The following is a 14,265-nucleotide window of genomic DNA, read 5'->3' on the forward strand; positions in this document are numbered from 1 at the left end:
ACTGAAAGAATATGTATGGATGATGTCTTCCTTAAGAATACCCTGTCTTATGTATTGCTCTGAATTACTTTATTTAGCTGGAAAGTAGCATGGTATATATGGTATTTATGGTATATATTAACGGTCTTAGATGTCTTTTCTGGCATCAGTGCTGGACACCAAAATCAGGAACTGAAGAGAAGGCTCAAGCTCAATTCCAGGCCTGAAGATCAAACCCCCAAAATAACCATTCCCACTCTGACTCCAGTCACATGGTGAATTTCCTGCTCTCATTCTTGGTGTTCTCTCCCTCCTCTGTATACACTTTACTTATCCTCTGTGGGGTTTTTCCCCTTTTTCTATTGTCATTACTGGTAGTTTTGTTGAAACATAAGCTTTTCTGCCTGGAGGAATTTGACTACACATGCACATAGAAATAGGTGGTTTGTACTGCCCACACCATTTCTGTAACCAGAGTTCAGAGAAACTCAGGATTTTAAGGGATGCAGAATGCTGAACAGGATCAAAAGCAAATTAATGCCATGGCCACTGAAAAAATATTTTAAATTTAATTTTAGAAAGAAATTGTATGTTTTGGTTGGCAGAAAAACTTGTTATTTGGTCTGCTTTTGAAAACTGTGCAGTAAGATTAGTAGAACTATCTTCTGATGGAAAAGTGTGACATTGACTGTGTCCAGATTTGTCTTGAAATCTCCTTTTTAACAAAAAATAATTGAAGTTTTAAAAATTTTTCTTGAGTTTTCAAATGAAAATACTTTGGCTTTCTCAAATTGTAAGCCAGAATCCAGGGACATTTTTGAATCAAAATTTTTATTTTTTTGTAGTGGTCCACACCTTTTAGGAACAAGATGCATTTGCATTTGCTCAGATGCATTTTCCAGTTTACCCCTGTCCTTTTATCCCTGATTTTCAGCCGTGTGGTTTCTGCCAGGGATTGGTAACTACAGTCACAGCAGTTCACAGGCCTGAACAGTCATTCAGACCATTTCCACAGCGTAAAGGCTCTCTACCAACTAGAGAAAATAACCCCCAGCCACCTGCTCAGGAGGTAAATGTTAGCTCATGGGCTACAGATTGGGAATCCGTGCTCCAGCATGGACATGGTGAATCAGCACCTCCCTCAGCTGCCTTGCCCACAGCCCCAGGCCTTGAGCACTTGCAGAGTCTTCACAGCAAGCGTGTGCCAAGGGGCTCCATGCCAGGCCAGCTCCTCTGCTGCCCATCCCTGGAACCTGTGCCCAGGAGGGCTGCCACTGCTTATGCCTGAACCTGCCCCAAATTCTTCAAATAAGCAGCAAGGCCAATGTAGGACAGAGGACTGGAGGGCACATTTTCTGTGTAATGAAGCAATGACCAGCCAGAGAAGTGGGAACAGAGACAACAACTGCAGGTTAAAAAAAGAAAGGTCTTGTGATTACTGTGTGTGGGCTCCACACCCAGACAGGGATGCCTGAGTTTGATTCACTACCGAGGCTTTAGGGTGTCAGCATAAAATAGTATACAATCAACACAATCCAAGCAGGCAACAGGTATGTTAAACAAATAGCTGGAAATGAAAACAAAAATTTGACAGTGTTCATAGCTGCCTATTTAACAGGTTTGAAACATCATGAATGACTTCACAAATTGCTGCTCAGATATAGTGACAGCATTCAGCTGTCTAGGTCACTCAACTGGACATTTAGCACCATCCTTCAAGAGAGTAACATGAACCTGTTACTAAAAACAGTCCTGAAGTGTCAGCAGTCCAAAAAATGCACTAATCCTTTTGCTACACTTCAAGAGCTTCACATTTGATTGGAAATCTTACAGATAAAAAAAATAACTGCAAAGTGAAGATGCACAGGCATGTGGATTATTTGAAACAACATTTAAATCAGGATTTTTAGGAAGATTTTAGAGATTTTGCTCTGCCTAGCCTTCATGCAAGCTGTATTTCAAGTCATGTAACATGATGTAAAATAGCAAAGAACATAAGGTTTACTGTGTAGGGTAGTGACCCTTTTCAAACGCATAATAAATTCTATACAACCTTATTACTTCCACAGACCTGTTTAGAATTTTTTAGCTTATGTATACTTGTATCTCAGTCCTCCAAACAATTCTATAAAGTGCAGCATTTGTCCTTTTCAGGACACAATTATTTTTTAAAATCCACCAAGATAAATTTTCCTGGTTTGCAAAATATGACAGAAATAATATCAGATCCTCTATGAACTGGCAGAATGTCATCCATCTTTGACCTAGATATAAGACTTAGCAGAACATAGAAAACCCAGCTCCCTATCAGCAGATTAAGAGTAATAAAATATATTTCCCTGGAAGAATGGGAGATAAAGAAATCCATAGTATTCAAAAATCTTGCTTCAAATCTTCCTTAGAAATGAAAAAAGGTTTTAAAAAATCATGAGAGTTGCTTCAAAATCATTATATCTGCTATACAAATAAATTTGGGATAATTTATCTGCCATTGAAATTTTGAGCCTCTAGAGTGTGCTCCAGCCATATTTTCAAGCATTTCCTCAGAAACTGAAATGTGTAGGTATTTAATGTCCAATGAAAGCTGAGATGCATTCATAAAGGTGATAAATCAGAACAGAGAAATATCCTTTCCTTAAGAACCTGGACATTAGAAAAATATTTTTTAAAGTTGATAAGATTACATAATTAGTACTAGAGTAGAATATTAGAAATAAAATAGAGGAGGAGATAATTAAACTGACAGCAGAAGGCTGGAAATGTATAAGCATTTCTGAAGAAAGGAAGAAAAATTTCTTCTGGTGCCAAGGAACATAAACTCTAGAATTTAGGGGGTAGCTCAGCAAGCCACTTGGGTACCAGTTCAGTTATCCACTCAATAAGCATTAATACCAACTGCACCAAAGAGAGGCTTTTCACAATATTGAATGCTCTATATCTTTACAAATTCTGAACTGATTCCTCAAATATAGAGGGTTGGCTTGCAAAAAGTTTCAGATTTGCTTTACAACAATTCATTTTCAGCTGCTTTTATTTGCCTTCCAAGGTTCTTGCCACATTATTTTTAACATTTCAAGACACTCCCATATCTAAGACTAAAAAGTTTGCTTTTATTTAAAAGAAAGCAGGCTTTTAAACAATAATAGAATCACAAGAATCCCACATTGGAAGTGACCTCAAAATATTGCCTGACTCAACATCATGATGAAAGGGAGGCTTGATGAGATTATCTAGCATACTGTCGAATGGCCTCTTGAAAATCTCCAGTGGTGGGGGTTCCAACACTGAGGAAGTTGTTCCAGTGAAATTGTTACCACTGCAAAAAATTTCTGTCTTAGGCAGAGATGAAACCTTTCCTGGAGCAGCTGTTACTGGAATACTGCGATGATGCCCCACAAGCTTTCTTTTCTCCAGGGAGAAGAGGCCTGACTGCTTCAGTCTTTCCTTGCTGTGCAGGTTCTCCAGCCCTTTGACTATCTTTGTGGTCTTCCTTTGGACCCTCTCCAGTCTGTCTGCCACTTTCTGGAATTGTGGGGATGAGAACTGAACAGAACACTGCAGGTGCAGCCAGACAGGCACTCAGAGGAGTGGGATGAGCACATCTCTGTCTCTGCCAGCCACAGCCCTGCGGATGCAGCCCAGGATGCCTTGGCTGCTGCAGTGGCACACTGCCAAGTCCTGCTCAGCTTGTGTCCACCAGCAGCCCCAGGGTCTCTCAGCAAGGCTGCTTCCCAGCCACACTTCATTAAACCTCATACCGCTCTTGCTTGCCCACTCTGGCAGCCTGGCCAGGCCCCTGTGTGAGAGGGTTTTCTCTTCTGACATGTCCATCTCAGCCACCCAGCTTGGTGTCACCAGCAAACGTGGTGAAGCTGCTTTCAACCCCATCATCCAGATCATTTATGAAGATGTTGAATAGCATGGGGTCCTGTCTTCATCCCTGGGGAATTCTACTTGTGGCAGGCATTCAGCCTGAGTACAAACCATTCACCACTACCCTCTGAGTGCCACCTCTCAGCCAATTTCATACCCATCTTGCAGACCACCCATGCAGTCACTTGCCACTTTGTGCAGGAGAAGGCTGAAGGAAACCATGTTGAATGCTTTGCTCAAGTCCAACAAAAGGCTGAAATCTTAAGGAAAACACCAAAAGTTGCACTAGAACCATGAAGGCTAGCAACCCTGCATCCTCTAACTCAAGCATTTACTTGAGACCAAACCAACATGAGATGGCAGTGCCTGTTGGCTCTATCAAGTCCACGCTAAGTCCCAACTGCTCTGTTCACAAATTAGAAAGCAAGATTCTGTATTACGCATTAGGTGTGGAATATAAATCAACCATGCCAATAATCTTCTAATTTTCCCAGCAGTTCTGCAATAAGGATGTAGAATTAACCATGGTAACAAGCATAAATACATTCAATTAATTTTTGTTCACTGACATGACACATTTGCTCACTGAATGCCTGCATGATAATTTGATAAGCTAGAAGCTTTCAAATGAGGAAAAAAGGCAGGGCTCTGCTCCTATATATTCAGACTCAGATGGCCAGTTTATTTTCTATGCAGAAGTCATGTAAATTTGAATCTAATATTCCATTTTTCCTACTGTCTCCAAGTTGAACATATAGAACGTGAGAGTCTCCTTAAGTTTCCAATGTCATACATTGGCCAAGCTTCAACTAGAGCAATGAATTCTTTTGCCCTCAGTTCAAACTATAGTCCAGTGGCTAAAGCACTCCTGCAGGCAATAAATGCACACTGGACTGTCTCTGCAGCTTGTGATGTGTGTGTTTTAAGTACTAAAAATCAATAGAGTCCTTCTATTGACCTGGCAAGAGCATGAAGAGCTATCAGATTAATTTTCCTGTAACTTAAACCTATAAATTTCTCTATTAATGATGGTAGTATTTATGTTAGATTGCTAAATGAGGATGAAAAGCTCTTCCTTTCTGGCATAACAAAAAAAGAAAACATTTAACACACCTTAAAAGCTGTGTGGATTCAGATCTAGTAGCAGGTAATTGTTGAATTGTGAAATATGGCTCCATAATCATCTGACTTGTCACTCAGCCCTCACTCAGGTAACACACACATAGATTTATTCTGGAGATTTGCTTAAGCTCTCACTTCGGTGCTCATGTGTACACACTTCATTCTGCAAAGCCATGCTTCCAAGCAGGCTGGAACACAGCCAGATTTCCTCATACAGTAGGGAGAGACAGATTTCCTGAGGGAGAAAAACTACTGTCCATAGTCTGACAAACAGTTCCAGATGCATAAAGCACTTCAAAATCACACAGGTGCAGCACGTGGGCCAGGAGAGGATAATGAACAAAGGATGGTGAAAATATCTTGGCAGAGACACGGCCAGGAAACAAAACCACATGACAGTAGGACTTCAGGGTGCGTGGCAAATTGCTAATAGATTTTTGTACAGAACAAAAAATTAACAGGAACTGGCATTGGCCTCCATTTTCCTATTCATGCCCTGTGCAGGGCTCCATAAGAATAGCAAACACAATGCCCCAACTATAAACCAGTACACAATAGCCCCATGCCAGGCCTGTGGATCACAGAGAGCCTTTAGCTTCTGCAGTCTCTTGATTAGGTCCCTGATTGGGCCTTTTTCACAGTGCTAACACAAAGACACACTTTTCTACCCAGCGAGTTAGGCTTTGTCCTCCCCTCTCTTACACCTGCCACATGTGCTTTAAATATTAGAAAGACAAAAAGCTTGAAAATACTTCTGTAGCAAGCACTGTAATTCAAATTTCATTATTTAAATAAAATGCTATTACTAAGCAAATCTCATGTTGCTCATGAGATTGTGCACCAGCTAGTAATCACAGTGATTTTTAGCTGAGCTAAAAGAATAGAAAACAGGCTGGTAAATACAAGAAAGCTGGTACTGAGTTCATGGGACACTTCACTCCAGTACAATGTACAAAGAGCTGAAAAAGCCCCTATGCTTTTATGAACCAGCTAATGAGGAGTGCTACTGAATGCACACTGCCAGTGAGCTCGCTCGGGGATTGACCTTATAATCATCAGCTATAGAAACGTGTATGCAACGAAATAACACATCTATAGAGAATCAAGTTCTTTAAAAAACCCAAAGCATATGATTTTGGCCACTCTAAAAATGAAAGAATTTAAAACATCATGAATTATAACAAAAAAATGTAATGGGGAATCAATGTGAAAGCAGGATGCAATTGATCCCGAAAAGTATGGGTAAATGACAATGAGACTTGTTATCCCTCAGTCACCAAAACAGCCTTGACAGTGAGTGAAAATCATTATTACCTGATAGTTGAGTATTTTGACTTCTAAGTGAACAATTCCAACAGTCTCTAGACAAGCCTCCATGGGAACATGCACGTATTACCAATTTTTTATTGCATTTGGTCTCATTTCTGCATGAACTCCCTAAAGACAAACTTGTGCTATAACAAAGGCAATCTTCAGAAGCCTGGATGCACCGATGGTGAGGAGTGCAGACTGCCTGTTGCCTCTCTTTGTCCTGGTTCATGCTCCAAGGCATGCAAGCACCTGTAATATTCTTCTCAGGGCACAGCAAACAAGAAGCCAGCTCCTTCAGTTTCTCATCTGTGTCCCTCACAATTCTTTAATACTTGCCTCTGTTTTCCTTCAAAGTTAAAGTCAGTTCTTCTCCTACAATCATGCACAAAACATACAAATTCTGCAGCTGAATTTCTTTGACTCAGGTAAATCTCCATCTCCATATTATCCAGTAAATTTCTTGTGTTTATCACATTTTGCTACTCCTTCATCTAGCATGTCAGGCAACTGATTTAAACCTTCTCAGTATTTATGTTCAGATGGGTAGGAATTTAACCCTTACAAGTAAAAACAAATCACATGTACAGTACAGTCTGTATATTAGTGTTTCCAGTCACAGGAAAATGTAAGGCAAAAGCCTTGACTAATTATGTATATCTGTATTTGTTGCAATACACATTTCCTGGCCCAGCTACAGTAACGTAGGTCACTGCCTTTCCCCTAAAAACTAAGAACCAGTAAGGCTCCTAAGCATGACCATAAGAAGCCACACAAACTTCTCATTGATCCATGTGAAAACTTCTGTATTTTGCAAGATGGTTTTGTGGCATCAAAACCATCCCTGATTCTCAAAATTGTTGGCAAACATGACTAAGCCATAAGAAAACAAGTTATACTTTCTATTAAAACACATGTGAAATTCTGTTCTAAGGTTACCTACCTTAATTTGAGCAACGATACTACAGGTTTTTCCAACTTCAGAACTAATTCTGTAAAACTCAGTTGAACCAGAAATATTGCATTTTGGTCTCTTACTAGGTATTCCAAATAGAAAGAAGCCATAAATTGAATCACTCTTCTAATATGCTGATTACTTCACGGTCTCCCTCTCCCAAACCCTCCCATAACAATCATCTGCTCTAAACTGGAGCAGCCATATGTTGATGCAGAATATTCTTTTGTTAAAAAGCTCTCCTTTTCTCCAGACTGGCTGCAGGCACAGAAGTTCAGACTAAAAAAGCTCGTTCAACATTTGTTGAGACATAAACTCTTCAACGTATTCCACGTTCATAGATGGGCTTTTGGCTCTCCACACTTCTCACCATCTGCTGGAGGGCAGGATGCCCACTGATGTTAGCCAGAATCTGTGCCAGTTGCCAAGAGCAAAGGGATATATAGTCCTTCAAGTGACATCTGTTTCACCAGAAGCTCTTTTCTCTCTGAACAATGTTTCACTTTAATCTCGGGCACACTTGTTAAGAACAGCATTAAAAAGACAAACTAATGAAAAACCCTGGAAAGTATTGAAAGGGAAGGGAAACATAAGATGTTCAGCATAAGGGTACATTTCACAAATCCATGGAGAATTCTTTCAGTATTAAGATGATGGAAATATTGAAAGAAAATTGTAGGTGCTCTGGCTATACGGACAACCTCATGGCAGATGAAGTCACCAAGGGATAAGAGCAACCACAAAGGGCTCACTGTAATTTACCCCAATACAACAGCTGTGCTCTTAAAGAGAACACTGGAGGAAAAGGCACAACTGAAGTTTAATAAGATAATGCCTTTTCACATGTATGAAAGAGAGAAAAAAGAACAAGCCATTATGTACCCTTAATCAAATCTTATTGATTCAGTGAGACACATGGCAGTTTGTGAGTGAGAGGAGGGACACCAAATGATGCAGGTTGTCTGTCTTCTGCTTGTAGATTTATTGGCACATCTAGAAGTTGAGTCCATAATGCAGAGCAAACACTGTTCAATCTACTAACATTCATGCGCTTTCTGCAAGAGAGCACAAAGTCTCCGGCAGTTACATCCCAACTAGACTTGAGAAGTATTATCAACAAATGGAGCAGAGGAAAATTGATGAAGAAAAGAGGGAGATCATCCAGGAGTCATTAACACTTATAGAAGCAGAATGATGAGTATGATACAGTGACTGTTTCTGGAATGGTGAATGAAAGGAGAGGATATAACCCAACAAGATACAAAACTCATCTCAGAGACCTATTGACTGCATTCACTGAATCTTTTGTGTATTAAACACATACATCACATGTAGAAATCTACACCACAGACGTCTAAACTGAGTCTGATTCAGGCTCTAGGAGCAGAAACTCCTGTTCTCATTCAAGATCAGTGATGACTTGTCCTGTGTGTGTGCTTCATCAGAATATGTGGCTGGGTCAAGGCTAAGGCATGTACCCACACCAAAGCGCCTGGAAATGCTCCTGAGCTTCTCAACACAGATTTTTGCTCAGTTGCATCTGTGTCTCAGTTGGAAAACTGAACTAGTTCTGTTGGCAGAACAGTTTAATTTAGTTTAAGGTAGCCCAAAAATTATTTGGGCTTACCCTAATATGCTTGGCTGCAAATTAAAGAAATTCAGCAGCTGCTGCATTGAACAGCTGAACTATCTTTGCACGGAGGGTGGAAAACCCCATGTCATGGGATGGAAAGGACAGCTGGGAGCAGGAAGTGTCACAGCCATCACTAGATGAGCCTCACCATTTGTGATTCAGCACCCTCACTGCTCCTATTCTTAACACACTGCTCTTACAAATATGTAGTTCTGAGCAACAGGCTTTCCCATTTACATTCCCAGCAGTACGTCATCTGTATAATAGTAACTGTAGAGTCTAGGTGACACTAGAACACCTATATTGTGCAAGAATTACATCAGTATTAGAAAAAAACAGCATAAAGCATCATAGGAACTCTTGGCATTTACAGGTTCTTTCCCACAATATTAAGACACAGGGGAAAACTGAGTTACTTTCACTTAAACTGCCTGGCAGTAAAAACATGGAAAATCTGAATAAAATTGAGGTAATGCTTCTAAGAAATAGCTAAGTATGTCCCAAATCTAAACTGCTGGATTAAACTCAACTACTGGAACTTATTACATAAGACCTACCCTGGCAGAGCTTTTTAGCATTTGGTCAGAATAGTCCAAAGTGGTGGCTAGAGGAGAGAAATATAAAGTCAGGCTGAAAAATATCATTAGCATTTTCCTTCCTGATTCTCATTTTGAGGAGACATCCTATCTGTTTGAGACTCCAGCATTGTGCCCATTCCCAAGCTGTCTGCTAGCTACCTCTCCCTTTAAAAGCTCTGCTCCTAAATTCACTATAGGCCTGATCAGCAACCATCCTTACAATTCCCCAGTGAATTTACAGACTCATACTCCTATTTTAGTTAGGCTTTTTCCCAAAAATGAAAATTTTAGATATACTTTCTTTTCATCCCAAGCACTACACATTTTGAAAAGTATGCAGACTTAGAGATAAGGTTCCAAATGCACATGGTACATGCATAACTTTAATATAACCTTAATTTTGAAGGTCACACATCTCAGCATATCTAGTCTAGAATATTTAAAACCATAAACAGTGGCAAGCATTCTCTTTTTTTTTTTTTTTTCTTCTTCTAGTCAAAACTGAAGGTAGAACAGACATTGACAATGAATCATAAGATCTTGGTCTTTGGTCAAGGCTGAAACAGACTGGTGATTTTTAACACTGTGATCCTCCTGCTGCCTTTACCATGTCTTGTTTTACAAGGAGTGAACTTGATTCCTCAGTCTAGTACCATCAAAAACCTTATACACTTGTTCTACAAACTGATTTACATGGAGCACTACAACATCTAACCTTGGATGTTTTCATACCCAAACAGGTGCCTTGGCTCCTATATAGTGCAGCTTTGAATGGAGGGCTACCCCAAGTCAGAATGAGCAGCTTAAAACAGCAGATCTGTTCCTTGCCTTCCCCTGAGAATGGGTATGGATCCAGTATGCTGAATTTGCCTCGATGAGCCAGGGTGATGCTGGGACAAAGGGCATCACATATCTCATAATGTATGTGCCTCTCAAATTGATGGGCCTTAACCTAGGCTGCAGTAATTAGTCACCTACATTGCTCCTTTCCAAAGGCAGCAGAAATACTTTTAGAAGAGACAAAAACACACCAGTGCTTCCTGTCCTTTGGAAAATAGATATCACCTGGTGAGACAGCTATTTTTAAAAGTGAGAAATAATCCTGCTTGATTCTGAGGTACAGGTGAACAAATAATTTTTTAGGTTATGATTTATATAACTTGAATGCAAATCATACATTGTATTAAGCTAAGAAAATACATTAATAAATGTGTGAAATGTGTCAAAAAATCATGTAATGATACACACACAGAAAGCAAAGAACTATTGTTCTGCATAACTATGTATCACAACAGCCTGGAATTCTTTCAATACTAATTTGCTTATAGCACCAAATGTTGGGGTTATTTGAGCCAAATGGCTCTTATCCACACAAAGGGCTTTATTTTCCTACAATTTCATTGAGGAAAAAGCCCAAAGCATTTATCAAAAGTTTTATAGCTTGTACTTTTGGGGTTTTGTCTGGTTTGTTTTTTATTCCAGTGGTAATACGCCTTTTGGTATGAATATAGTACAGCTTTAGTATCAAAGATGTTTTCATGGGTGATGTATTATAAAAACTTGTAAGCTTTTTGTTTATGTATTTCTATTTCTGTGTCCTTGGCTCAGGACTTTACATAAATTATACTTAGCCTTGCAAATCTTGTGGAACAATGGAGTCCCAGCAGTTCTCCCAGACTATTTTCCCAATGAATATGGACCTAGGTGCAGATCCACAGAAGGTTTTAAGAAGGTAATTGCTATTTAAAGAGGGTTTCAGCTGCCACAAATGGGAGCAAGAGTCTTTGTAGGTCTGGACCAGTATGTCTGGGACAACATAAGAAACCTCAAGCAGTGAATGAACCAAACCCATTCTACCAAAATGCAGGCTGGTATCCAAACTTCTTGGATATTCCTCAGCTTCTCAAATGCTTGAAAGTCAAGGTAGATTTGCAAGTTTGGCCATTCATTTCATTACTGTGATTAGCAGACAACTATTCCCCAAGCATGGAGAAAATTACATGAGTTTCAAAAAAGATAACACATTTTAAACATGGTACCATCCATCATTTCAAAACCTGGTAAGGCCAAAGATCTTCAGCATCAACTGTTATGCCAGCGTGTGATATCAGACAGCCTCTCATGTCTTGTCTGGTTGCTTAAAATAACACATTGCCATTCCTTTGGGGTTACACCACCACTTTATATTGATATAAATAATGGCTGTGGTTTAAGCTTCCTTGTAAGATGCTCCATACAACTTCCTAGGTCTTATTTCAGAAATATCTTCAGAATGACAACACCATGACTAAACAAGATATATCTTTTCTCCTTGAAATGTCAGAAAGATTGGTCAATAAAAAGAATATCTGCATGTTAGGATATTCTGATACAAGAATGTTGCCACTACAGCCAGCTAGACAGCATCTAATAGAATAAAAACTATTCCGTGCAGAGGCTTCCACGCTGCCATGTTGGTTTGCTCTTCCTAAAGCTTTTGCTTTCAGGCCAGCATTTACTCTTGGTAAATCCTGCTGAGAACTGTGTTGTTTCAGAAAGTATTCTGATACACCCAGCAGCCTGAGGAAAACGTACAGAAGTTGCACATAAGGCAAGGTCTTTGCAGTCACTTTCTACACATCTGCACTTGGTCCATAACCATTTCTTCAGTCCAGCCAAATAGTTATCACTGGCACAGATTTATACAGTAAAATCACCAATCTAATTAACAATGCTAACAGTTCAAAGCTCTTCTGTAATTTGGTGAGCTCAGTGCAAGTTAATGTGATTCCAATCAGATCAGAACCTGGAATTAGACATTGCAGAAGAGATGGCACCGCTGAAAGACAGGCTGGTGTCTGCAAGAACCAAGGGTGTGCAATAGGGTTGTAGCAGCATTTAGCTGATTTAAATGAGGTCTGGCAACTACTGGATGTGGTAAAAATACAGTATACTAATCAAGTTTAAAGTTTTATAAAAAGGACCAAATCTTCAATTGTTATAATATAATACCAAAGTAAATGACAAAAACAGGTGACACTCATCTGAAGGTGAATTCACAGGAAATATCACTGATTAACTTCACTGGACTCTCACACTGGATATTCAGTACCATGTACACCATATCTGTAAACTTTTCAGAGCACAGATAAAGCTCATTTTCCTCCAAAGATGTTTGAAATGTCTCTCTGTGTCAAAAGTATTTTATTTTTAGCAAATCAGGAGTTTACTATTGAAGCAAAAGATTTCAATCAAGTAAATTACACACTCATTTAATATGTCAAGGTGCTAAGAGAAGCAGGGAGACAAACAGTTTCATTTTTGGATGAATTTCCAGATTGTAGCATTACAACATTCTCTTCCAGATTCTGCTATTTAATTATTTCACCAAACATTTTAAAAATGCTTTCCTTACTGTTTTGAATAACACAATTTCTGATTACCAACTTAGCATACTCCTAGTTAACAGAAACAAAAAAATCAAAGGTAACTCTAAGGCTGATCTGCTAAAAGCTTCCATAAACAGTGGATGGCAGTGATTTATTCCTAGGGAAAATCTTACTTGACTTCTTGTTTATTAATATCGAAGTGCTGACCTAGGTAAGAAATGTATCTGACTACAAATTCACTTAGCAACAAGAAACTTCTGGAAGCTGAATCCAGGTAATTCTAATCGACTCTGATCAGTTCTGTTAAATGAGTATATACTGGTACTTTTCAACAGCTTTGATAGAGTTTAGCACTCTAAACTCTATGAAAGCTGAGTTTAGAGCTTCATTCATTTAAAGTATTGCATTCATCCCTCTGAATACAATACTTTTAAAAGGTACTCACTTCCAAGCAGTCTATTCTTGCATCTTTTAACTTCTTTACATTCCACATTTCTTAGAATGTGTGCTTATTCTCCTCTGAATATGCTACAATTGCCAAATTTCTGGACTTTTATATGCCTTTTCATAAAAAAGTTCCACAACTACATCTGTCTGGGATCTATGAATCTGTGATTTCAGTTTCACCAAAGTAAATACATGTTTTTGTGGAAACATATGAAAAATAAGTTTTGCTTCCAGCACCATTCAAATATGTAGAGACAGAGGTCAAGCTGTGGTTCTAGGTAACTGGTGGATGTCTTGAGTGATGCACAGACTCAGGTTTTGAAAGGAGACTTTCTGTATCCTAACAGCTACAGAAATTAGGCAGGTTAATCAATATTATTTTAAATTGTTATTCTAATCCACTATCTTCCAGAGTCCTGTACATTGAAAGACTTATAGCTGCAGATTATTTGTGGGAAAAATATTCCCATATATATATTCTCTTATTCCAGCACTCAGAATAATCATCACTGTCATACCAGCAAAACTTTTGGAGGGAAGATATTTTAACTTATTTGTTTTTAACCTATTTCCAAGAAATAGGTTAAAATCCTCTCCTACATGTTTCATTCCAGAGATTGTATCTCCTTTACTAGATGTAAGATAGAGAGAATTAAATTAGAAAGTAAAGATCTATGATTATGCATGAAAATTATTGTTGCTTACAGCAGAGCAAACACAATCTTACTGATAGATTAAGTCCAAATTCTACATGGCATGATACCTGTCATTTCCCTGCTTATGTTCTCTACAACTGTGGTGTTTCATTCAATTAAGTAATTTTCTCAAACAGTGAGATGTCATTTGACTGTTTGATCTTACTTAGAGTGACACAGAAAACGATTTTTCCATCTCAAGAAAAATACAATTTTTTAAGTCTTCTCTTTAAATGAGGAGAAAAAGTAAAGATATCAGTAAGATATTTTAAAAATGAAAAGAAATTTAAGCATATCATTTAACAGC

The sequence above is a fragment of the Melozone crissalis genome, unplaced genomic scaffold, assembly GCF_028551555.1.
Source record: "Melozone crissalis strain CALT ecotype California unplaced genomic scaffold, PUWL_Pcris_2 ptg000013l_1, whole genome shotgun sequence".
In the NCBI taxonomy this organism is placed as follows: Eukaryota; Metazoa; Chordata; class Aves; order Passeriformes; family Passerellidae; genus Melozone; species Melozone crissalis.